The sequence below is a fragment of the Vulpes vulpes genome, chromosome 13 (assembly GCF_048418805.1).
Source record: "Vulpes vulpes isolate BD-2025 chromosome 13, VulVul3, whole genome shotgun sequence".
Lineage (NCBI taxonomy): Eukaryota > Metazoa > Chordata > Mammalia > Carnivora > Canidae > Vulpes > Vulpes vulpes.
This window is the reverse complement of record NC_132792.1, coordinates 30,001,218-30,024,844: the sequence shown is the minus strand read 5'-3', so window position 1 is coordinate 30,024,844 and position 23,627 is coordinate 30,001,218. Positions and strand designations below refer to the sequence as shown.

The 23,627-nt window shown below is 41.7% G+C and overlaps 1 protein-coding gene across 4 annotated transcripts in view; it reads left to right on the top strand.

Moving 5' to 3' along the window:
- Nucleotides 1–917: 917 nt before the first annotated feature.
- The window catches only part of OXR1 (oxidation resistance 1), a 449,165-nt gene continuing 426,455 nt past the window's right edge, over nucleotides 918–23,627 (top strand). For 2 of the 4 annotated variants that reach the window (XM_072734052.1, XM_072734050.1), the window contains exon 1: nucleotides 918–1,192. The gene's annotated coding sequence lies outside the window, so the exon portion shown is untranslated. The remainder of the gene's footprint in view (nucleotides 1,193–23,627) is intronic. The other 2 variants (XM_072734064.1, XM_072734058.1) reach the window with 1 other exon arrangement.

Genomic DNA, 23,627 nt, shown 5'->3' with positions numbered 1-23,627 from the left:
AAAAGATAAGCCTCTCCGAACGTCAACGTTTTTATTTGCCAAACTGGGATAATAATGGTTCCCTTATGAGGTCGCTGTGAGGGGGTGAATGAAAAAAGGCGGGGATTTGACTCAGGTTAAGGGCAGAAAAAGAAATGTCAAAAGTAGACTATCAGGAATGAAGGTAAACTACACCGAAAATTAGCAGCGGGGAAATAATTCGCAGGTGCGGTGGCTTTGAGAGTTCACGAGGCTGAAAGTGCTGGATGCTCAGGAGGCCAAGGAAGACTCGTCCCGGCCCGGCCGGGGGTTGGCGGCGGGACCGCCCGGGCCGCGCAGGTCACGGGGCCGCCGCCTTCGGTTCGGGCAGCGGCATCTCCCCGTCTGCAGGCTGCGCCCTTTGCTGTGTGCGCCTTGAAGCCGAGATGCGGGAGGAAGGATGGAGGTAGAAGGGGGAGGAAAGAAATCTCGGCTCGGATGAGGAGCGCAACAGAGCCGGCAGGGCCAGGATGGGTGTCCGCGGGGATGCGGAATCCCGCAGGGCGAGGGGTCACGAACCCCGGAAAAGTTCTGAGACGCTGGCCGTCCGCTTTCCCCTTCTAACAAACCCGAGCATCCATATATACGTGTATATCTGTATATGTTCATTCATTTATTCATTTACTTTATTTCTCCCCCCGAAGTCGGGAGCAACTGAGCTGGGGAGGAGCTTTTGGTCCACTTTCTGTGTCTCCGGCGGGACCCGCTGCGGCGGCTGCGAGGGCTGCGTTTCCCCGAGCGCCTGCAGGGCCCGGCCCGCCGCGGGCAGGGCTCGGGGCTCCGGGCGGCGGGCGGCGGGCGGCGGGCGGCGGGCGGCGCGGGGAGGGGCGCTTCAGGCCGGGGCCGGCGCCGGCGCCGCGGGAGCTATTTTTGGCGGCGCGTCGTCCGCCTCCTTCCCCGGCCGCCCACGTGGTAGCCGCCGGCTCGCAGCCGCCGCTCGGCGCGCCCTTCCGCCACCCCCGGCGCTGCGGCGGTTGGTCGCGTCCGCGCAGGCAGGTCCGGACACTGAGCATGTGTGGAGGCGCTCGGCGGCCTCGGCGGCGGCGCGGGCAGAGCCGGGCTGCGTCGGGCTGAGCCGGTTCCCCGCGCGGCCGCAGGAGCGCAGCGCCCGCGCCGCCCGGCCCCGCCGAGAGGGGCGCCCTCGCCGCCGCGGGCCCCTCCCGCCGACCCGCGAGTAAGTTTGCGAGGCGGCTGGGCCGAGGGGCGGGGGGAGGACGGCGGGCGACGGGAGGCCCCGCAGGCCGGCCGCGGGCTGGGGCGGCTGCGGGGGCTGCGGGGGCTGCGGGGGCTGCGGGGGCTGCGGGGGCTGCGGGCGCGGAGACCGCAGGGGAGGGCGGGGGTCCGGCGGGCCCGGCGGCGGCGGCGGCGGCGGCGTGGGGGCGCCGGGGCGCGGGGGTGAGAGCGGGGCGCGAGGAAAGCGGACTGGAGCGGGAGCGAAGGACCGGGGGCGGGGACCGTAGGTCCGGAGAAACGAGCGGACCCGGAGCACTGGGGGAACTAGTGCGAGGTTAGGGCGAGGCCGAGCTGGCGAGCGGCGCCTTGGAATCAAGGGCTTTGGCGGGAGGCTGCGGGGCCGCACGTTGGGCGAGATGCGGACAGTGGCCCGCAGGGTGCCCCTGGAGAGTCGCTGGGGGGGGTGGGGGGGCAGTGCGGAGCTCGAGCGCAGGACTCGGCCGCCGCTGGGGCCAGGAGGCTCGGGGAGGCTCGGGGAGGCGCGGGGAGGCGCGGGGAGGCGCGGAAGCTGCTGCCTTGGGGGCCGTCCCTGGGGCTCGCTTGCTCCCCGCGCTCCTCCTCCTCCTCCTCCTCCCTGGTTGGGTCGCAGCGGGCGAGCTCGCGGGAGATCCGCAGCGACGAGGCATCCGGGAGCGGGGGCGTCCACCTGGGGACCTCCCGGCGCCCTCGGGTGCAGCCTGCGGTAGGAATGTGCTCGCTGCCGGCGCGGGGCGTGCGGTCACTCCCGGGCCGTGGCGCCCGCGGCTGGCGAGTCCCGCACAGTCTGCAGCGAGCGACCCGGCTGTGTGCGTGTTGCCGGCCCAGGGTCGCGTCTGCTGCTGCGATCTGTCCCCGTGACGAGGGGATCCCGGATCCACGGGCTGCACGGGGACGGGATTAAGGGAAACGTGTTTTCCTACGCCTCTTCTGTCTCCTTTCCCCAGGGTCACACTCTTTGCTCGTCCAGTGATGCTCCTTCCTAAGCTCCTCCCGGTCCCCCGCACACCCCGAGCCTGGCTCCAGGGAGGCGGCGGGAGGGAATCCCCGGGTTCCTTACCTGGGGCGCCACTGCGGGGTCCGCAGCTCCTCTGCTGCCCCCGCAGGTGACGCGGTGATGTCGCCCCGCGGACTCCGAAGCGTCCTGGCTCCAAAAGGCCAGGGGGGCCGAGAAGCCCGGCAGTGACCAGCACTCCTGGGTTTCCGAGAGCAGTTGCCTTTCCTGAGTTCCCCACACGTAAATGTAACTTAAAAAGACCAGATTGAAAGAATAAACAAGCATCTAATGTAAAAAGCCTTATGCAAAAACGCCTCTTTGACTCGGGAAGATTTCACCCACCATCCGCAAGAAGGGAAGAAGCGTCTACAGCATACGGGGTCGGAAACGGGTTGGGGGGGGGGGGGGGCGGTGAATCGGTTACCGTGTCTGCGCCTTCTCAGACTCCACCAGCTTTCTGTGTTTCGTCCTCGGTGCCATATTTTTAGAGAGACTTTACCAGATAGGGGGAAACGAGGATGAAGGTGACTCTGGAAACCTGTGCCACTGTGGAGGACTCCGAAAGAGGAAGAGTGAGAACTGTACCTACTGTATGTGGATACCTAAGAAGGCTGGGCTCTGAGGTTGTTGTGCAACCACCAGACATAGTTCCCACATCCAATTTGCAGGGGGAGACTCCGATGAAGGGAAGTGAGAGCTCTAAAAAAGTGATGAGGATCATGCTATGGGTTGCCTTACAGCGTGATCACTGACCTGTGGAAGGATACAGCAGAAAGGACAGCAAGCTTCATGGCCAGGGCACATCTTATTCCATGTGACAGTGGCTTTCTCACTTTCTAGTACAGTAACTATTGAGATTCACCTTTTGAAATATGTCCATGATTCTGAACATCTGAAAGGTGGAGAGTTTGAATAAAGACTTAAAGCTGTCAGTCTCTGCTTCTATTACTAATGGGGTTCCCCCCCCCCCATTGATTATTGTGAGAACATGTGGTAAAGGTAAAATAAATTATTTTTAGCCATCAATTCTGTTCTCCCTGGAGTGCCGTTCAGATAAAACATAACCTTATATATCTGCCTGTTTCTGTGTTTGGGGGTCAGGAAGGAGGGATTATTGGGCAAATTGATTCGGGTGTCCAAAAAAACGAATTTAGGCACCAGAAGATCTTATGAGCATGTGGAGATGAAGTCTTCATTTATAGAATGTTAAATTTAATGTGAAATGAGAAAACCCTTCCCTGTCTACCCTTCATCTCTTACATTGGAAATACAGAGGATTGTACCCTTGGGTTGGTTCTTAGTCCTCAGAAGCATATTTTGACAATAATTTTCCTGGATGATTGTTTCCTAAGCCCAGGTATGTTTTAAGAAATAGTCAGTGGAGTCTTTGTGGCTCTAACCTAAAGGCATTAAAAGAAAGTGGTGTGGGCTGCCTGGGTGGCTCAGCGGTTTAGCGCCGCCTTCAGTCCAGGGCCTGATCCTGGAGACCCGAGATCAAGTCCCATGTCAGGCTCCCTGCATGGAGCCTGCTTCTCCCTCTGCCTGTGTCTCTGCCTCTCTCTCTCTCTCTCTCTGTCTCTCATGAATTAAAAAAAAAAAAAAAAAAAAAAAAAAAAAAAGTGGTGATAGGCTTGATGAGGTAGAGGTATGAGAGAAATGGTAATCAACATGGATGAGAAATCACCTGTTACCTCAAGGTATCTTATTGATAGGCTTAGAATAGTGGTTTTCAACCTGGATTATTTTGCCCCTTATCCCCCAGGGAAACATCTGGACATTTTGGGGTTGTCACAACTCGGGGGAGGAGGTGTTCTGGCATCTCACGGGCAGAGGCCAGGGTTATTGCTAATAATCTACAATACACTGGGGAGTCCCCACCGTAAGGAATTATCCAACCCCAGTGTTAGTAGTGCTGAAGTTGAAAAACCTGATCTTAAATATGACGTGATTAGAATTAAAAGCAACTGTTAAGATGCTTTCACATATTCCTATTGGAATTTATCTTGAAAATTAAAAGTAGTTAATACTAAGAGGGTTTCTTTCCAAAATAGCTCCATGTTCAAAAACATGTGTTTTAAGGAGATTAAAGAGGTTTCCTTTTAGAGGAACTTCTTTTCAGCCTTAGAAACAACTCCTAACGTGTATCGAGAATGTCTACAATGGCAGGTTATATGGTATGCATAGGAAGTGAGTAAACATTTTTGATGAAAACAAGTTACAAAACTATTCAGCCATGGTATTTTTCATTGAACTTGTTTGGTAATTGCTCTTTAACATACGTAATTAAAATTTTAAATTATAATTAAAGGTTGCAACTTGTAATTTCTTCATGTAGTGAGGGATTGAACAGAATCAGAGAAAACAATGCTAGATGAATTTTTGTTAGAAGCCTCATAAAATATTCCATAGTTAATCCATAGTATTTGTAGATATCTACACAAGAAGGTAAGAATCTCGTATAGTTTTTATGTATTTAGTTACAATTTTAAATCGACAGCGTGGCATCTATTAAAAAACAAACCTTTCTAGCCTAAAGTGCGATACTCTGCCTAAAGAGAAGGAACAATAGCTTACACTAAATGTAATAAGATCAAGGAATGGTTCTAATATCGCTTGTTTGCACGAACTCAGAACACTTACTAGATAAGAGCTTTGTCATTATCACATGGAAGCCCAGAGAAACTAAAGAGATTTGGTCACTATTTTCACTGCCCCCCACCCCACCCCCGCCATGGTTTGGTGATCAGTTGGTCGGTTTCAGAATCCATTCTGCAGAGATCATCATTAGAGCTGCTTACTTCCCTTCTTGTTCTAATAACCATTCCCTTCACTCTTGGCTATTGTCGTTCATCAGTCCCACGGGAGTTTCTATAGCAGAAGAGACTTCATACTCCTGCTAAGTCTCTGGGGCACCCAGTAATCCTTCCTTTTCTCCTGTGTGTACAAACACAAACAGCTCTTTCCTTCTTCCATGTGGAACAGAGATTGGTGTTTCTCTTGGAAAAGGGCAGTGGGAGAGCCCTTGTTTTCCACAAAGGCAACCTCAGTGTCTCTGGTTGCATGTTTAAATTGCTTTTTCGGTTGTTTGCTCAATTGCTGTTAGTAAGGCTTCCTCCTTCCCAGGGGAATGGTGAAAGAACCAAGGAAAATAGAACTTCAGTGTGAGCAACACTGGTGTTGGTAGAGTGTACCTATCATTGGACTACATAAAAGCTCACAGACACGATTTGAACCAACGAGAATCATATATTACAAATTCAACAAGCATTTGTAAATTCAACAGTAGCAAGTTCTGTTGTAGGTGCTGGGACTATTGCTTTTTTCAAGGTCAGGCTGCCTTGTGTATTGCAACCAGTTTCAAAACAAAGTTCATAAAAAACAAAACAAAACAAAACAAAACAAAACAAAACAAAGTTCATTCAGAGAATATACATATATAATATATGCACCTCAAAAACTATCTGTAAAGAAGAAACACAGGGTGGTTATTCATTTCCAAGAAATTTGGAGCAATTATGGAGACAAAGCCTAATGCTTGAAAATATTTCTGATCACAGTTGGTGAAATGTAGAAGGCAAAAGGAACATTTAGAGGGGAAACTTAGGTGGATCTCTGTGTAGACTTGACAGAGAGGGCTTGAGCAGTTTGAGGGGAAAGGTCAGTTCTTGTCTTCCTTTTCCTTTCTTTAGGAAGTGGTTATTGATTTTGTTTGACATCTGAACAAGGAGAAATGGTTTCCTTCCCCACAGTTACTTGTTGAATGGATGTATGCCCTTTTATACTGCTGATAGTCATAGTGGTAGGAAGCAGTAGGACTCTGGTATCATGGTTAGAATGAAGCAGAATTTGAAATCGTCAAAATCTTTGAATACATACCTCCAAAGACTGAGCATGCCTTGTCACTGTTTTGAGGTGACTAATAGATTAAAGAACTGAGTATTTTTGTTCTACGTACTAGGTGATATGTATGCTTTATTTGGGGGAAAAGGAAATAATGTGGCAGTTCCATTACTTATAAACAAACTTGCTGGTCATCATGGCCATGTCATTTATTGTCCCAGCTGGAAGTAGAGTAGTATGAGGGGAGAGAATTTTATCAAACCCTGTATGTTGCCCCTGCTGAACTCAAGAACAACAGGAAAGGCAGGATTTTGGAATTTATTGCTATGGCAAAGGCAAAGAGAGTTTATGCTTTTTATTTCATTATTATTAAGGATGAGTGATAGCAGTGCATGAAATAAGCAACCTGCTTGTGGAAGGCTTTATTTTTGTTTATAGACGCTTATTCATCTTAAGAAACAAATAGCCCAGAACATCTCCTGAGGCTTTCAGCCTTCATTATAAATAGCATGTCTCTTCTATCTCTGGAATATTTATTATGTGATGTCATTTAGAATCAGAATACTGGGCTAAGTTGATACTGATACAGTCCTTCCTAATTTTGTGACTTAGAGTTGTTTCTGTCCTCTTGAGGAAGGTGAAAGAGACGTGCAGTTTGTCACTGAGAGCATAGTCACGAGTGCTGACAGCAGCACACAAGGACATGATGCTGCTTGACATTGGTCTGGAACCCTACTGACCAAAACAGAGATCTTAGTCTTCTGGATTGTGAAGCCTAATTTTAACAGTTTGGGTTGGAGCCACTGTTATGACCAGGCTTGAGAATTAGTTGATATATTTGAAAACCACCAACTGATGAACAGGATTGCTAACCACCCGTTACAAGAAAAGAGCTACAGCAGTTTAGGATCAAGAGCTTTGCAGCCAAATCTGGCCCTTCAACTTAGTAATTGTATGACTTTAGATGAATTGTTTTTAACTTTACGGAGCTCCATTTCTTCATTTTTGAAATGGTGGTATTTTTTTTCCCTGTAGAATTCATGATAGGATTAGAAGAAATATTTTTAAAATGGGGATGCTTCTTAAGTAGGGATAGTGGTGGTGTTTATACATCCTTCTAGTACTAGATTTTAAATGGCAGCTGTCCTGGAAGGGGGGGATCTATGTGCATATGGAGTCAGAAAGGTCATTGGTGAGCAAAGGGAGATGGAAAAGGGCCATGAGGTCGATCATAGATTAGGAAGGGATGTTAGAGATGAAGTCGCCTGATGTCTTTTTTTTAACTAATGAGGTCTTGGGGATTCAGGATTATGAAGTGATTTGCCCAATCAAGTTCAGTAGTCACTGCATCATTTCAGCTGAGACTACATTTTTTTAAAAGTTTCTATTCAAACCTTCACCTTAATAAGCACATTTAAATTTTTTTGGTTAAATCCATGTTTCTTCTATTTATTTAAAAATGCTTATTTATTTGAAAAGCCTCTCTTTTCAGTTGTTATACTCCAAGTTTTCTGTAGGAAAAAGAGTCATTGGAGCTCTAATTAAAATTGTGTAGTTCAACTTAGCTGTTCACCTAAATAATCAAATTGGTCAAGTACATCTTTATTTATTTATTTTTTTTCCCAGTTGAGATGAACACAAGTAGAGTTTTAGATGAAGGTAGCTAAGAACCAAAAATACCACTATGGATAATATTCTTCAACTGGGTTATATTTATTAATGGTCAGAAAATGGAAGATGGACTCTTCTTGTGGTTCTGATGCTAAAGATTATCAGATCTTTGTTTTAAGACCATTGTTTTAAGTCAGTTCAGTGCTGTTGCCACTGTGATGTCTTGAAAAGAATTTCACATTCAATAAAAACATAAAACCTAAAAGCATTAGAGGTACTTTGCAGGTTGTAAGTTATATGATCTCTGCTGTCTTATTTTTAACTTATGGTAAGGATATATAATCAATTTGCAGTAATGAAAGACTTAAAAGTGGAAACCAGGACAGCTGGCAACTTTAGACAGACAGCAAACCGGGACAGAACCTTACCTCTAGAATAAGACAAACTTAAATTCAAATCTCTATTTTTTAGTTAGTGGCTTTGAAAACTTAGGAAAATTATTTGGCTTTCTAGTTTCTCCTATCTTTTAAGAATCATACCTATCAGATACCAGATTATGAGTATGATTTATGTTATTATTAAGTGAGACAAGCAAATAAAGATCTTATGGCACCATTTATCTTTAACTGCTTACTCTACCATATTTCAGCTATGCCTTTGAAAGTGATCATTTTTATGTGAATCAGTTCAGATTCTTTATTGTCAAGAATCAGAAAACCTGATTTCAAGTGGCTTGAGGGAAAAAAAAAAAAGCCTTCATAACTGTGTAACTAAGTAGAGGAGGGGACTGTGTTTCCTCGGAGGACCTGATCCAGGGTTCATACCATGTGACAAGTTCCTTGTTTTCTCATTGCAGTTTCTTGCTCCCCTTCCTGAGTGTTGGCTCCATTTCTGACAAGCTGCCTCCTTGTGGTTCTAAGATAGCTGCTGGAAGCTTGAGGGCTTCATACTCCCAGGTTCAAATCTAGTGAAGGGGAGAGTCTTTGCATAGCTCTTGCAGAGGAAAGAAGCTGCTCTTTTCAGAAATCCTAAGAAACATACCCTCATATCTTGCTGGCTCCAATCCGATAAAGAGCCTTTTCTACCAATCACAGTGGCCGGAAGGATGGTATGGGCTGGTTGGGAAGTATGTTTTCCTATAGAAAGGTGGGAGTTTGTTTTGGGGAGGAGGATTCTGTATTAGGCAGATAAACAAGAAGGGGCCACTACAGCACTGGCATTATTATTGAGCCCTAAAGAAAAATGTTAGAGTCATGATTTTATTTCATCTAAGTCATGATTAAAGTCTAGAGAATTCTTCCCTCTCCACTGTTGAGTAGATTTAGATCTTCGTGATTAAAAGAAACCAATGTACGTTAGCTCTCATCCTTCAAAATACATCATTAGACTGAATGGGTAGACACTAAGATTCATGTTTTGTTACAAATAAATGATTACTAAAGAAACAATATGTTTCCTTACATTAGACACTTGGTCATAGGATCACTGTTTTCTTAAAGTTTCAGGAGTAACTGCCATTATGTAAGTTACTATTATTTCACATTATTACCTGTCTGATGACTTATCCCTTGGATCATGGGTGACCTTGCTGGCCCTGGCCCTACATACACAGACCAAACTGTATTGGGTGTGAAGGCTAGGATTTATGCTACAAACAATTCTTAATGTCTATAAATTTCTACACATAGGCAGTTAGCAAAATATTCCAGAAAGGATAATTTATTAAATCTTTATTTAACAATTCTACAATCCTTATTGGGGTCGTGGCCACAGAAGTCTTTTAAATGCAGTTGTTTTCTAAGATTAAAATGTGGTCTTATATTGAGAATTAATATACTGATAGACTAAAGATTCCTTCTCATCTATGCTTAAATCTTTATGTAAATCACAGTGACAGGATATCACAAGCACATATCACAGTTTAGCAGAATGTTAACAGCCATGATAAATAGCTTTGAGTAAAAATATTTTATTCTGTTTTCATTCATCTAGGTGGTTTAGTAATATAAACATCCATAAACATAGCAAATCCATAATAGATAGTTGTACCTTGACACATTTTGACTTAATCATTTAGACTTTTGTGGGAGGGAACTGAATGAAACTGAAATTTCAGTGGGCCCTGCTAATAGTTAGAAGTCCAAATAAGAGAAACAGTAAAAGAAAACAACAAAATCCGGAGTTTCAATTTTCTAATTTATCAGAGTTCCTTAACTGAATTATATAGAACTAACTCTGGTTAATCTAAGCAGAAAGGAATTCATTGGGTTGTTATGGAAGAGTTCATGGAACTGCAGGAAATGCTGACAAACAAGACCTAGGAGAGGATATCCCACTACTGGGATGAATCAACTCTAGCTCTTTAACATCTTTTTGTCACAATGGTCACGACTCAAAGTTCCCAGCAGGGGAGAGAGAGAGAGGGTTTATTCTGGGAAATAACAGGACATCTTGACTGAGAGTCCACTGACAACTGTGTTCAGTGAGCCCAAAGAATTACCCCAAGACATGATCGATGATCTCCTGCTACCGGAAAGATGGAAATAGATGATGCTGGGCAGACACACTAATGTCCATTACACAGATTCATGATGGAAAAACTTGGTACAGCGGTGATGAATTACTAGAAAGGATAAAAAAAAAGTGGGTGGGGGGAAACCCCTGAGTGTATTATCTAAGCAGTATCTATGTGGAAGACAAAATTCTGTGTGGGTTTCCTAAGTCTGCTATAACAAGTTTCCCCAAGCTGGGTAGCTTAAAATAATAGAAACTTACTCTCTCACAGTTCTGGAAGATAGAAGTCAGAAATCAAAGTGTTGGTAGGGCTGTCTTCTCTCTGAAGAGTTGAAGGGGAGACTCTGTACCATGCCTCTCTTTTAGCTTCTGGTGCTTTTGGTAATCCTTGATGTTCCTTGGTTGATGGATATAGATATCTATCACTCCAGTCTCTGTCTTCCTCACCACATGGTGTCCATTCTCCCCACTGTCTGACTCTGGCTCTTGTTTTCTAATAAGGACACAGGTCACATTGGATTAAGGGCCCATGCTATTCTAGCATGACCTCATCTTAACATAAACAATTATGTCTTTTAAGACTCTACTTCCAAATAAGATAACATTCTTAGATTCCCAGGATGGATGTAAAATTTGGGGAGAACACTATCCAACTTAGTACAAGTGTGATGTGGATAAAACAACAATGCATATAGCTAGGTCGAAGGAGTAGGTGGCGTAATATCCTGTGTTACAAAACAATATCAGAAGTTTTAGGTGCTCTTTTTTAGATAATCCTGTGTCCACTAGAAAACTGGTAGAAAAACAATTTGTTTTTTTTAGGAACAGTTTTTTTGAATTACAGACCATAAAGTTGGCAAAGAGGAGTTTGAGATAAATATAATATGAGCCTCCAGATATTAAAAGGAAGAAAGATGTTTTCTTTGCTCATTTACAGAGAATTAGGACCTATGGCTGGAAGTTTCAGAGAAGCCCATTTTCTCTCATTGTAAGCAGAAACATTCTTAAATTAGTGTGGTTCAGGAGGGGAATGAGCTACCTGGAGAGTTTGTGAGGGCCACAACTCTGGAAGCACTCGGCATAAGCTGGATGGGTATTTGTCATAGATGATGTAGAAGAGATTTCTAAATGTGAAGGGAGCTTAGACTAGATGACTGCCCATGGTTCCATGTTGGAGATTCTCTTCTAGGAATACAAAGGACTCTGGTGGTCCTCCAAACATTTATTGAACATTGTGTATGGTATTCTATATTGGTAGAAATAGAAGTTAAAATGGCATGCATAGTCTCTAGTTTTGCATAGATACACATTTCGGAAGTATACTCTGACACTGATAAAGAACAATTGAGGATCCTACATACTATCTGGCATAAAACATAAGATCAATAACTTTGTTGAATGAATTTATTGTTTAATCAGAGTCTGCTTTACAAATGTATGTTCATTGTTTACCTGAGTACTTACCTGATTGGTATCAGCCGTGCCATATCCACTCCTACTATCTTTTATAGCCTTCTGGTTTTCTAGGATTATCTTGTTCATATATCATCACTATCTCTGTTTCATTTTACCTTTTTAAAAATAGGGTTGGAAGTGGGGAGTAATTTTTCTCCTTAATCTCTTTCCTCCTCTAGGCTGGCTTTGCCGGCAGAACTACCCTTGAATCTCTACAGTTAATGTATTAATGTGAAGACTGGGGGTGGGGGGGGGGACTTTGGCTAATGCAGTGTTTCTAAAGGTATGGGATCAATGACTGGTTTTGTGCAGGATGACTTTGGGTGGTATATGGATATGTATTGAATTGAATTGAAAGGATTTTGAATCTGTTCCCTTTCAGCATTTCTCATTAAGGCAAGGAGAAAGTTTCAGTTTGGTGCTAGTTTGTAATATCTCTCTAATACACATATATCTCCCTTTTTAATGAAGAGAAGGCTTCAGATGTAAAGCTTTTAGAAGTCCAATAACACTGTTTTGTTTCATTCTCTTTATTTTTATTTTATCTTCTATTTATACTAAGTTGTAGTCTCCATATAGAGTAATGACACAAGCTGCCTTTAAAAATTCAGGTAGCTCAAATTTTAAAAAAAGGTATGCTGTTAAACCGGAGGTGGATGGTAGTGATGGTTGTGCAACAGTGTAAATGTCCTTAATGCCTTAAGATGATAAATTTTACGTTATGTATGTTTCACCACAACAAAGAATAATAGTAAAAAAATTAAAATGTGAAGAAGAGGAAGAAAGTTTTTAAAATCTTAAGTGAATTCTTAAAAGTCAAGTGAAGCCAACCATATAGTTGACAATAAATGGGAGTATGGACACAAGGAGAATACACACTCACAAGTTGTTCCCCATGGGCCTCTGCTCAGCATTCACCAGAAAGTCTGGGGGAGGGGAATTGGCCAAAGAGAGACACCCCCCCCCCCCTTGGTTTGTCACATGTGCAGGTGGTAAGAGGCTTCCAGGGACGGGCACACAATCTTACCAACAACCCCAGATTCTTCTCTCATATATGAAACCTTAAGCCACTCACTGGGGGAGGGAAAGAAACCCCACTGGGCCCAGAGTCCCATATGGATACAAGGTAGAGAGCTGCAGCAGATAAGGAGCATATATTGGCTGACACATGAGGAAGGAAGGACAGAAATGTTGAGGAAAAGTCAACCCAAGGCCTGAGTTTATGGGGCCTAAGACTGAGAATAGATCCAAAGAATGCAAACATCTATAGCTGCTGTATTCATAATTGCCAGATATTGGAAACAACCCAGATGTTTTTCAGTTGGCAGTGGGTAAGCAAATTGTGGTAGTATTCCACAGAATAGAATTCTACTTGACAATAAAAAATAAAGTGAAAGTTACTTGACCTCACCACTGTGCCAGTAATTACTGACAGTAACCATTAGAGCAGGAGCCATGAATGTTTCATGGAAAACATGGCACTTGAGAAAATGCAGACATTCAGAAATAGATAAAGAGAATTATGGAGAAAGCAGAAGTTGCCTAGAGGGGTTGATAATAAGAGAGACCTGAAGGTCCTCATTTTCTCAGCAAGAAAAATATCCTACATAGTATCTGCTTGTCCTTTTTCATTATGATGCATAAAATACTACTGTTTTATAAACTATTCTATTTTTAAAGCCCAAAGGCATCTATAAATACATATAGAGGTTTTCCACTCCCTTAAAGTTATATCAAGTTGACCAAGTTTCTTCCAGGCTAAAGGATCTTTAGAATTCATGTAATAATCTTCAAAACCAGAGGTTTTTAACCTGTAATTTGTAGGCATGGATAGAACTCAGTATGCCGAATACAAAAAAAAAAAATGACATCTTTATTGTTAATAACATCCAATTAAAATTTAGCTTTGTCCTTAATTGTGGCACAGGTCACAAATCATAGAAACTTTGGCAGTACCTGTGACTTTATTGCCAATGGAAGTCACAGATAATATCACATTACATCACAATTTATGTGGTGTATTTAAGTAGGCTCCATGCCTGGTGTGGACCCCAGTGTGAGGCTTGAACTCATGACCTTGAGATCAAGACCTGAGCTGAGATCAAGAGCTGGGCACCTAACCAACTGAGCCACCCAGGCGCCCCTACAGATATTTTTTTAAAATTTGTTCATGCTCATTCCCACTTCAAAAGTGTGGTTATTACTAGACTGGCTATTAAATCTTTGTATTTAAGGTATTAGTAAAGAAACATGTTTACCATGTCACAAATTCATCCTTTTAAAATTTGGCAACTGTATTTCATTGTATGTTGTTTCCTTTTCTGTATATCGTGTTCTTCAGAGAGGTCAGAGGCTTTAACAGACTCCCAGAAGGATTCATAGCACCTAAAAAAAAGGTGAAACCTTTCTTGGTATCTCAGTAGTAAGTTCCATTCAGTGCACATGGCTTGGTCCAGAAAGCCTGAGCTGTTGAGTGAGTTCTAATTTACCAGACCTGTGCTTGATCTGCTAGTCAGCTGTGCCTTCCTGTAGGAAACATTGGTTCTAGTAAGTTTCATGCCACTTGGTAAGTGCAAAGGGTACATTTCTGAGAATTTATAGATTCTCTATGTAGATTTTCTAAATATCTCAAGATAGCTTATTTCATTTTGACAACCCTGACAGGAAGTTTTGCCTCTTCTGAGGAAAAATCTGCTTTTGTTTAACTTCTGTCATTGACCTAAGTCTAGTCTGTATAACCTTACAATAATCAAGGAATTTCCTGAAGTCTCTAAAATACTTTTACTGTGACCTTTCTGTTGTGTCCCAGGAATGCAGATCACAGTGAAATCTGCCAAATCAAAATACATTAAACAGAAATATACTTACAGGGATTACAGGGAAACATAAGCCTTAGACTTCATGGAACATTTTTCTTTTCTTTTTTTTTAATAGAACATTTTTCTAGCAAATATTTGGGATCCTAGTATGTGCCAGGCACTCAGCTCAACATTGGGAATATAATAAGGGGCAAAGCAGAAGTGGTCCCTGCCTTCATGGGTGTTGGAGGGAAAGGCATTAGTTATAGTGCCAGGAAGGTGTTCTGAAGACCATTCTTGAGAAGGGAAGGGCTCCTAGGTTGAGAGTTGCATGGGGCTGGAGTTGGGGACAGGACTAGAGAGGTGTTCCTAGCAGAGGAGACAGCTTGGCACATATGAGGAAATGAAAGACGATCATTGTGCCTGGGAGAAGGGCAAGGGTGGGATGAAGTAGAGGTGGAAAGATAAAACAGCATCAGACAATGAAGGATCTTCTTGGCCAGACTGAGAAGTTTTGTTTTTGAAGCAGGGGGTGACATCATCTACTATCCTTTATCAATATAGAATAACTGTATTTCTTTTCCAAGAGAACAGATAACATTAAACAAAAGCAGGATGCCTAGAAATTTAAAAAGTCTGCTATTTAAACACAGTGGACATGACACATGTATCAAAATACATATACATTATTACAAATATTCCTTCAACTCTGGGTAGCAAGCTTTTGGGTTCAGTTCCAGGATTAAATTACTTGTTTCTTTGAGGTTCTGCACTCAGGGAATTCTAAACCACTTGCTTTTGCATGTGTCTTTGAAGACTTCTTCATAAGGTTTCCATTATAAAAGCTATTAACATTGTTTTCAATCTTTTTGAAAAAAGAGTCTATTAAAATCATTGAGATATTTGCTTGCTATTATAATTATGATTGTATACCTGTTTATTTGGACCTCATTATAAAGGGCTAAAGTTACTATCACTGTAATTGAACTGGCTTGCAAGAGAGCCCTTTGCAGGGATGGTAATCTGTAGTACCTTTAAATTTATAGAAAATTTTTGGATTTCCCATTTGATTAACAAATGTGGGCCATAGTAGTATTGAACACTGATGTCTATATGATCCTCAGCCAATATTTTGGATTAAAAATTCTTGGAAAAAAATTCTTGGAAACTTTATATCATTTGAGTAGGAATATAAAATATACTTTTCATTTCATGTGTGTACTTTTCAAAATGGCAAAATCTTGTCTGCAAAGTAATTGAGCAGCTCTGCCTCATTATTGTGTTAGCTACCATTGGGAATGAATTAGTTACCAGCTCATTGTATTATTTTCATTGATAGTTGGACTTTGTTTCTGGATACTGAGGCATTGGACATGAACAAGAGGAACATTCTTCCCTTTCAAGGCGTCAACCCAGGGTCTGAGTGCCTCCCGTGGTGCAATTTCTGAAATGTTTCTCGTGAAGCTAAGGCAGTGTGTTCTGAAACACAGTTTCCATCTACCTGTTATCTACCTGGCATGTTATTACTACCTACGTTCTTTTTACCTAGTATGCAGAAGACATAAAAGGGTACTTAGTGATTCAACTTATAAGGAATTTTGAAAGGTCTTTGAGACAAGGACATTCAGAAGACATGATTAGAGAAGTTGCAGAGAATTCTTTTTCTTTGTATTTGGCATCTTAACACATGCCAAAGAGCCTCAGAGCCTAACCATAGCATTGTGGGGCATTGTTCTCTGTTTCAGGTGGTATTTGTTTGTTTTTGAGAATGTGCTTCTAGGAATATGTATATGTCTTTTGTCTGAGCAGCATTCCTCTGTGGACTGTCCCCCCCACTAGAATCAATCAGTTCCATGGTTGAACATGGGGCTAGACCTGCCTCCTTTGCTCTTTTTCCTCGAGGGGTGAGTATATGACCTAGTCAGCCAAAGTATCCCCAGTTCCAGCCAGAGTGGTTTGTTCAGGAATAGGCATATGATCTCAGCCAGCAAGATGGAGAGAGTACTTCCTGGGATTTTCTCAGAACACCAAAACAATGCTCTCTTTCCCATGGGGGGTTCCAAAGCTGTTAGGATTTGTATCTACAGCTGCTGATGGATTTTTGTTACCAAATGGAGAAAGTCTGCCTGAAAATGAAGTTATTCCAAGGAAGATAGAAACAAAAGATGAAAAGGCACGTTTCAGCCCATTGATCCCACAGCGCTAAATAGTGGTTTCTGAATATTTCAGTTGCACAGACCCATTATTTTCCACTTCTGCTTAAGCTATTTTGAGTTAGGTTTTTGTTTCTTTCAACCCAAAGAATTAAAACATTTATGCTGCCAATAAACTGCCCCCAAATTCAGGTGACAGCAGGAAGGGAGAGGCCCAAAGATGTCATCTGGTATGAGTGTGAAAGATTTGAACATCTCTGCTTCCCTGAGCCAGAAAGTTTGCAAGAGAAACCAAAGAATGTGCTAACTTTTCACTCCTGTTGCCATTTGCTTTAAATAGCACTGCATCTTTTAAACTACATTCTGAAAGTAGTAGCATCCTACTTTTTCTCATGTACGAGAGACTTGCTGTTGCCGTGTATTACCAAAACAAACATAAATGGTAGCGAGTAGATTCCTAGTTACAGCCTCTCCATTTGAAACCCATGGATACATTTATTTGTTACACTTTCAGTTTTAGCATGAGGCCTTCTAGGGTCTATTGTTCAACAAATAAGATATTACAACCCCAGTAATGGTCTCTCACATGAATAACAAGATTAGAGAGACAAGCAGTAAAAATAATAAAAGACAAATTATCCTCTATTTCCAGTAACTCAGCAATGAAAGACATTTATGTTCTCATGTGGACGTTAAATAGCTAGAAAATATGAGTCAGTCATTTTGGATGCAAAATTGTACCACAGCTTCATTCCGTTTGGTACCCTAGGTATCAGTTTCTTACAGGCATTTCCTTTTAAAGGCAGGGAAGAAAAGATACAGTGTGGTAATGGAAACGAGTATGTCAAGTGTCCTGTGAACCTAAAGTGGAAAGCAGAGGAACTGTAATGACATTTCTGATATGAGTTTATGCTAGTGGCTTATTTTGTCATAATTCTTTATGAAGAGAGAGACACAAAACATCTATAAATTAGGATTGCGTGTGGCTAAAGGAAAAGCTAGGGGAATCAGAGGCATTATTTAGATTCACTTTGTCTTACATCAGTGCTTGTCTCATGGATAATAATTTCTGCTAAGGAGGGTTATAAGATAAGCCCTTTAGCTAAAAATAGAACCTGGCTAGTAAGCTTTAAGAAGAGGTGCTCTGCAAGTCATAATTCAGTGATTAGAAAACATTGTATTCCAGGGTATGGCCTGAATGGTTTCCGAGTACATTATGAAGCAATTTGGTTCACTCATTTGCATTTAGAGCCGGGGAACACAATAAACAGCGATTTTCTACAAGGTATCCTAAATATACTGAAGCGTTTGTTATCCCTAGTCCTCATGTAATAGGAAAGTAGGTTTTTCCCTCCCAGGTAATATAATGGGGAAAACATCACATTTTCAAAAGAAATATGCTGCAGAAGGGGAGGTAGCATGAGGATAATGAACTCTGCTGTGCTGTGTTTAATGAACTGATGGCTTAGTAAACTATTACCTTGGAGACCAAAACACCAAAAAACAAAACAAACAGTTTTCACCTTTTATCCATAGGAGGCTGTTAGTAAACAAAGATGAGTATTCACGTTTAAATTTGGGGTTTACTTCCAAGTATTTGGTTTGCTATCAGTTATTGTTTCTACAAACATATATAGCTGAAAAAAACAGAGCCCTCCTGGACTGTTCCAGCTAGATAGGACACTTCTGGTCTCACACACAGTTAAGTGCCTGAAAAACACATTTCTGTGCAGTGGTTTCCTGTGCATTTGCATCTTTCTACTAGAAGGAGTAAGGTCTGAAGCATGTCAGGTGGTGGTGGCCATGCCCACACAGAATGCAAAGGCTGATTGCTGGGACCCATAGCTGCAGCCAAGGGACAGTGGGACATGCAAACAGATGGGGTTCCTGGGCAATGAGAATTCAGAAGTGGCAAGCAAAATATATTGGAAGATGTGGGAGCTTCCTTAAGTTTTGTGAAATTAAGAAGAGAGAGAGCTAGGTCTACAGAAGTCCAAGTGGTGATTCTGAATTTGGGAACCCTGCACTTGATACAGTTGCTGACAGGAAGTGCAGACCCTGATGTGAAGAAAGTATTGTTCCAATGTAGAACAGCATGAGTCACAGGGGAGCAACATCGGGGCGAGAGAAGTACAGGGAAGGTCCAGAACTTTCCCATAGCCTGACGTGGAGGAGTGTCTGATTGGAATTGATAAAGGAACACCCCCTCCACACATACGTATTTGTGTAATATATTTCAGCTAACTGTATAATAAACTGATTGTAGTTTTTATTCCATAAAATTTCAAGAATTCCCAACTTACTGTATTTTTCGACTATCTTCCCTAAGCTGTACCTTTCATCCTCATGATTTACTCATTCCATAACTGGAAGACAACTCATTTATTCTTTCATTTTTTCATTCAGTACATAAACTGAATGTTTACTCTTTGCAAAACATTGAAAAAATAAGTGACTGATAAATCTAAATAAATCCCTACTTTCACAGACTTTGCATTCTAGTGTGTGGAGACAAGCAGCAGTTAAGCACATGTATAAATGTTTTGAAGAAAAGATATTTCGATGATGTGAATAATGTGACAGAGCTTGATAAGCCTGGAGGTTGAGAAACTATATTAGTGTGTAGATAAAGAAGAGAAGGGAGCTGAGGGTTGGCTTGAGGATAGAGTAATATTTAGAGAATGAGAAGGGAGGGAGGCAATGCAAGGGGCCTGTGAAGCAGCAGCCAGTGAAGTAGCAGGACAGCTAAGACACATTTAAGAGAATGTTTAAGTCATTTGTTAAACCTATGGATGACCTAATCCAATTGATGATTTTGGAAGTTTCATCCTGGCCGCCAAGGAGGCAAGACTATCACAGGTCAGGGTAGAAGCAGAGAAACCAGGTAGTGGCAGGTCACAGGAATTGATGTGAGAAATAAGAATTGTTTGCAGTATGATTTTAATGGAAGAGGTGATCTGAGAGGCTGCATTTGGGATAAGCACAAAGTGTGGAAGAAGGTAGCCCATGAAAAATGGTAGTGGACATAGCCCTTTCTGATGGATTAGATGTTGGATATGAGGGAAAGAGAACAGTCATACTTCAGTGAAGTTTCATTTAGACCAGTGCTCCTCAAAAGTACTGGTCTGTAGCCTTTGCCACTGGTCTGTGACAGCAGAAGGAGATTGTGCCAAAATGTAAATAGGCTGACTTTCCTTTTATAGCAAGATTTTCTCAATGAAGGATGCAGTACATTGATTTACATTCTAGCACAAGCTCCTCATTTTGCTGTAGACCAGAATGATTTTCCAGAGCAGACTCATCTGTGGACCTCACTTTAAGGAGTATTGTTTTAGATGAAGTCATTAGTGAAAGCCATATTTTTTATCAGGTTCCCTGGCTTATCCAGGTATGGCATATTCTTGAATAATTGGTGATTTTACAGTTTTAGAGGTGTGCTATGTTGCCAAATCAATGGAACTGCACACTGATAAGTTATAAAATAATACCTCGTGGAACAGAACCTTAAAGTTATGATTTCTGGATTTTCAAACACTTTGTTGATTTTGTTTTGTTTTGATTAGTAGGCACATGTAAAAGAAAGCTTAGGAAAACATTAAAAAAAAACCAAATTAACTCATGTTTATGAGGTAGAGTCACAGGTCAACTCCAGCTAAACTTTGTTCTTTAAAATGTAGCTTATGCACCACCATTTAGAAAGCCTTCCACATCCTCCAACCATTCTGATCTAAGTGTTTCACCTTTATCAGAGCACTGTTTTAAATCAATGATGGTTGATTTACTTTTCCCTGCCTCCCCCCAAACTACTTGTAAGCAAGTAGAAGGAAGACTGTGTATTACAACTCCAGTGTCCAATAGAACGTCTAGAACATTGTAGATAATCCTATTAAACTCTAGAAAAGGCGAGGAGTATGACCATGATTTCAAAGAACAAAAGTATAACTATATGCTGCTAGGCATAATGGTTAGCATTTAAGTTTAGGGTAACTACTATAGAAAAGATTTCTTTAGGTTAACCAAAATCTGAAGTAAATGACCTCAGTTATATCCTCAAGTATTAAAGAGAAGTTTTATTTTTTTATTTTATTTTCTAATGTTTTATTTATTTATTCATGAGAGACACAGAGAGAGAGGCAGAGACACAGGCAGAGGGAGCAGCAGGCTCCACGCAGGGAGGAGCCTGACGTGGGACTCAATCCCAGGCCCCCAGGATCAGGCCCTGGGCTGAAGGCAGCGCTAAACCACTGAGCCACCTGGGCTGCCCTAAAGAAAAGTTTTAAATATTTAAATGAATATTACACGTTGGAATTCTCAGTCTTATCTCTTAAAAGAGAGCAACTAGCATGAGTGATATTTCAGAATTAAAGGACACTAGTTCATATATATTACAATAACCCCACTATAGAGGGAAAGACTCATTGTACCACAAACAACATTACCATAAGATTTGAGTTGGTGGGATCTAGCAGTTTCTCTTCCCTTCTGTAGCATCTGCTAGATTTCAGTTGTGGTATTTCGCCAGATCTCCAGAAAATCTTAGGATCTGATTACAGTTTGCAAGCAAATCAGTTACCATCCAGTTATTCCAGATTTCTTAACCATTTAGAATATTTGGAGCAGAACTGTTTTTCAATTGTTTTCATCCAACAAATATTTTTGAATATCTACCATGTCAAAAAGTACCAGGTAACATTAAAGTACTGATGTTGGGGAATAGAATGATAAATCAGACATGTGTCTTGTCTTTAAGGAGAAAAGAATAAAATATCACCAGTCTCTTTGTTATACATACCTCCAGATGTTATAGGTTAACGAAACTGGACCTTTTCCTCTGGAGAGTGAGTCACGCCTTCTTGGTGGAGATCTCACAACCTGAAAGCCTTCTAGTTTGACCCTGTCTGCTGCTCCCAGTGATTGCTCCCTGAGGTGACAGTTTCCATCATTTCTCGCAACTGTTGTTCCCTTAGGTGTATCACTCATCAGGGAAGATCCCAGCCATGGCAGCAATTTCCAAAGCCACTGTTGTTCACAGTCTCCTGTTGGTTGATCCAGTCTGCAGTTCTTATGGGGACTGATGAGTTCATCATCAGTTTGTATTGTACCAATTCCTTTCATTGCTTTATTTTGCCTTGAGACAATCAGAGGTTTTATCAACTTTCATTTGGCTAAGTGTGCTCATACCTAAGGATATCCTTCCTATTGCCGTTCTTAAAAACAGGTATAAAAAGGCTTTAATGATTGCCCCTAGGTCTTTTATATAATGATGATGTCGACGATGATAATAATAATAATGATATCAATAATATTTGTTGAGGACTAAAAATAGGTGAGTCTCTGCCCTAGGTGGTTTGCAGATCTTTTCTCTTTTATTATGCCTTATAACAACTCTGGAAACAAAGTACCATTATTATGTCCATTTTACAGATGAGTAACCAAGGAAAAGAGAACTTGACCATTACTGTCTTCAGTACCTACCATCAAAGAAGAAAGCACTTATTAAATGAGTCTCCTATAGAGCTCTTGTTCTCCTATTAGCTTTCTGTGATTGACTAAACCATAGTGATGGATCTGGGTTGAATTGATGAGTAGTGGTAGACTAAATAGAATTTCTGGCTGTTATTCTCTCCATGGACAAGCAGTAAATGTATGTCTCTGTGGTCCCTGAGATTGGGTCAAAAGCCAGGTCAGATTAAGAGGGGAAAGGTAGCGATGCCTCACTGGCTCAGTGGTTTGGGCATCTGCCTTTGGCTTGGGTCGTGATCCTGGGGTCCTGGGATCGAGTTCTGCATCAGGCTCCCCTCAAGGAGCCTGATTCACCCTCTGCCTATGTCTCGGCCTCTCACTTTGTGTCTCTCATGAATAAATAATTTTTTTTTTTTAAAGAGGGGAAAGCTAATGCTGGGACAAGAATAATCTCAGATTTAGGAACCTGGTTCCTGGCCAATACCAGTACAAGTGTTCCTAAGTTTTGGCTTCTAATTTCTATTATTTATTTTGACCTAAACTTGTAGAAGTTGCTATGTTATCGCTGGTTTACTCTGAAAAAATTGCTCTTCACTTACCAGACAAGCCCAAGCACACCCTTGCTGTGTGATGATAGCTCCATTCATTGTCAGAACCACTAATATTTAGAGGCACTATGACTAAAATTGCTGCCTACTTCATGTGCATTATCTCATTAAATGCTCATGCAGACCTTACAAGGTTGGTCTCACCGTATTATCAGTATCTGTGTGGATGGTGACTACATTACTCATTCCTGTACTGTCAACATAAAATGACTTGAGCCCCATGATTGGGAATATATTAGACAAATAGATTCTAAGATTTTATTTTGTTTTGTCTTAGATTAATGTATTATTTTGTCTTTGATTAGATAATTTTTAAGGGAGGCATACTACCACTTATAAATTATTTGTGTACTGGACACTGTTCTAACCATTTGCATGTAAGTTCTCATTTTTACTAATCTTATGATTCAGTGTAAATATTCATTGAGACTTTTTCATCACACTTAAGGATATCTTTACCTAAGAACACCTTGGGAAAGGAGTAGGGAAAATCCGCAGGATGAAGGGAGTAAACAAAAACTGATGAGAATACTTAGTGAATACAGAGCAGATGCTTAACATAAAGAACAGATTTTTGATGGCAAGCTTTTGCCCTGGCAGATACATAAAATTTATCATTGTGGGAGGTAGTGATCCAGCTATGGACCAAGTTTAAACCTTGAAAAAATATTGCAAAAATTTTTTGGTAGATAGGTAACAAAATCTTTTTCTTATCTGCTCTTCAGCCTGTTTAATTTGATGCTACTCATTCGTGAATATCAAGTTGGGATTAGAGGAAAATAAATCCTTTTAATTGGAATCTGTCATAGTGCATACAGTCTCTGTTTCTATAATACCTTCTTTATGGAGTATTTTTTATAGATAAATATAATAGAGGAGAATGGGATGGAAAATGATGCAAAGGTGGGTAATCAGAGCCAGAACTCTACAGAGATGGAATATGCACATAGCTGATTTAATA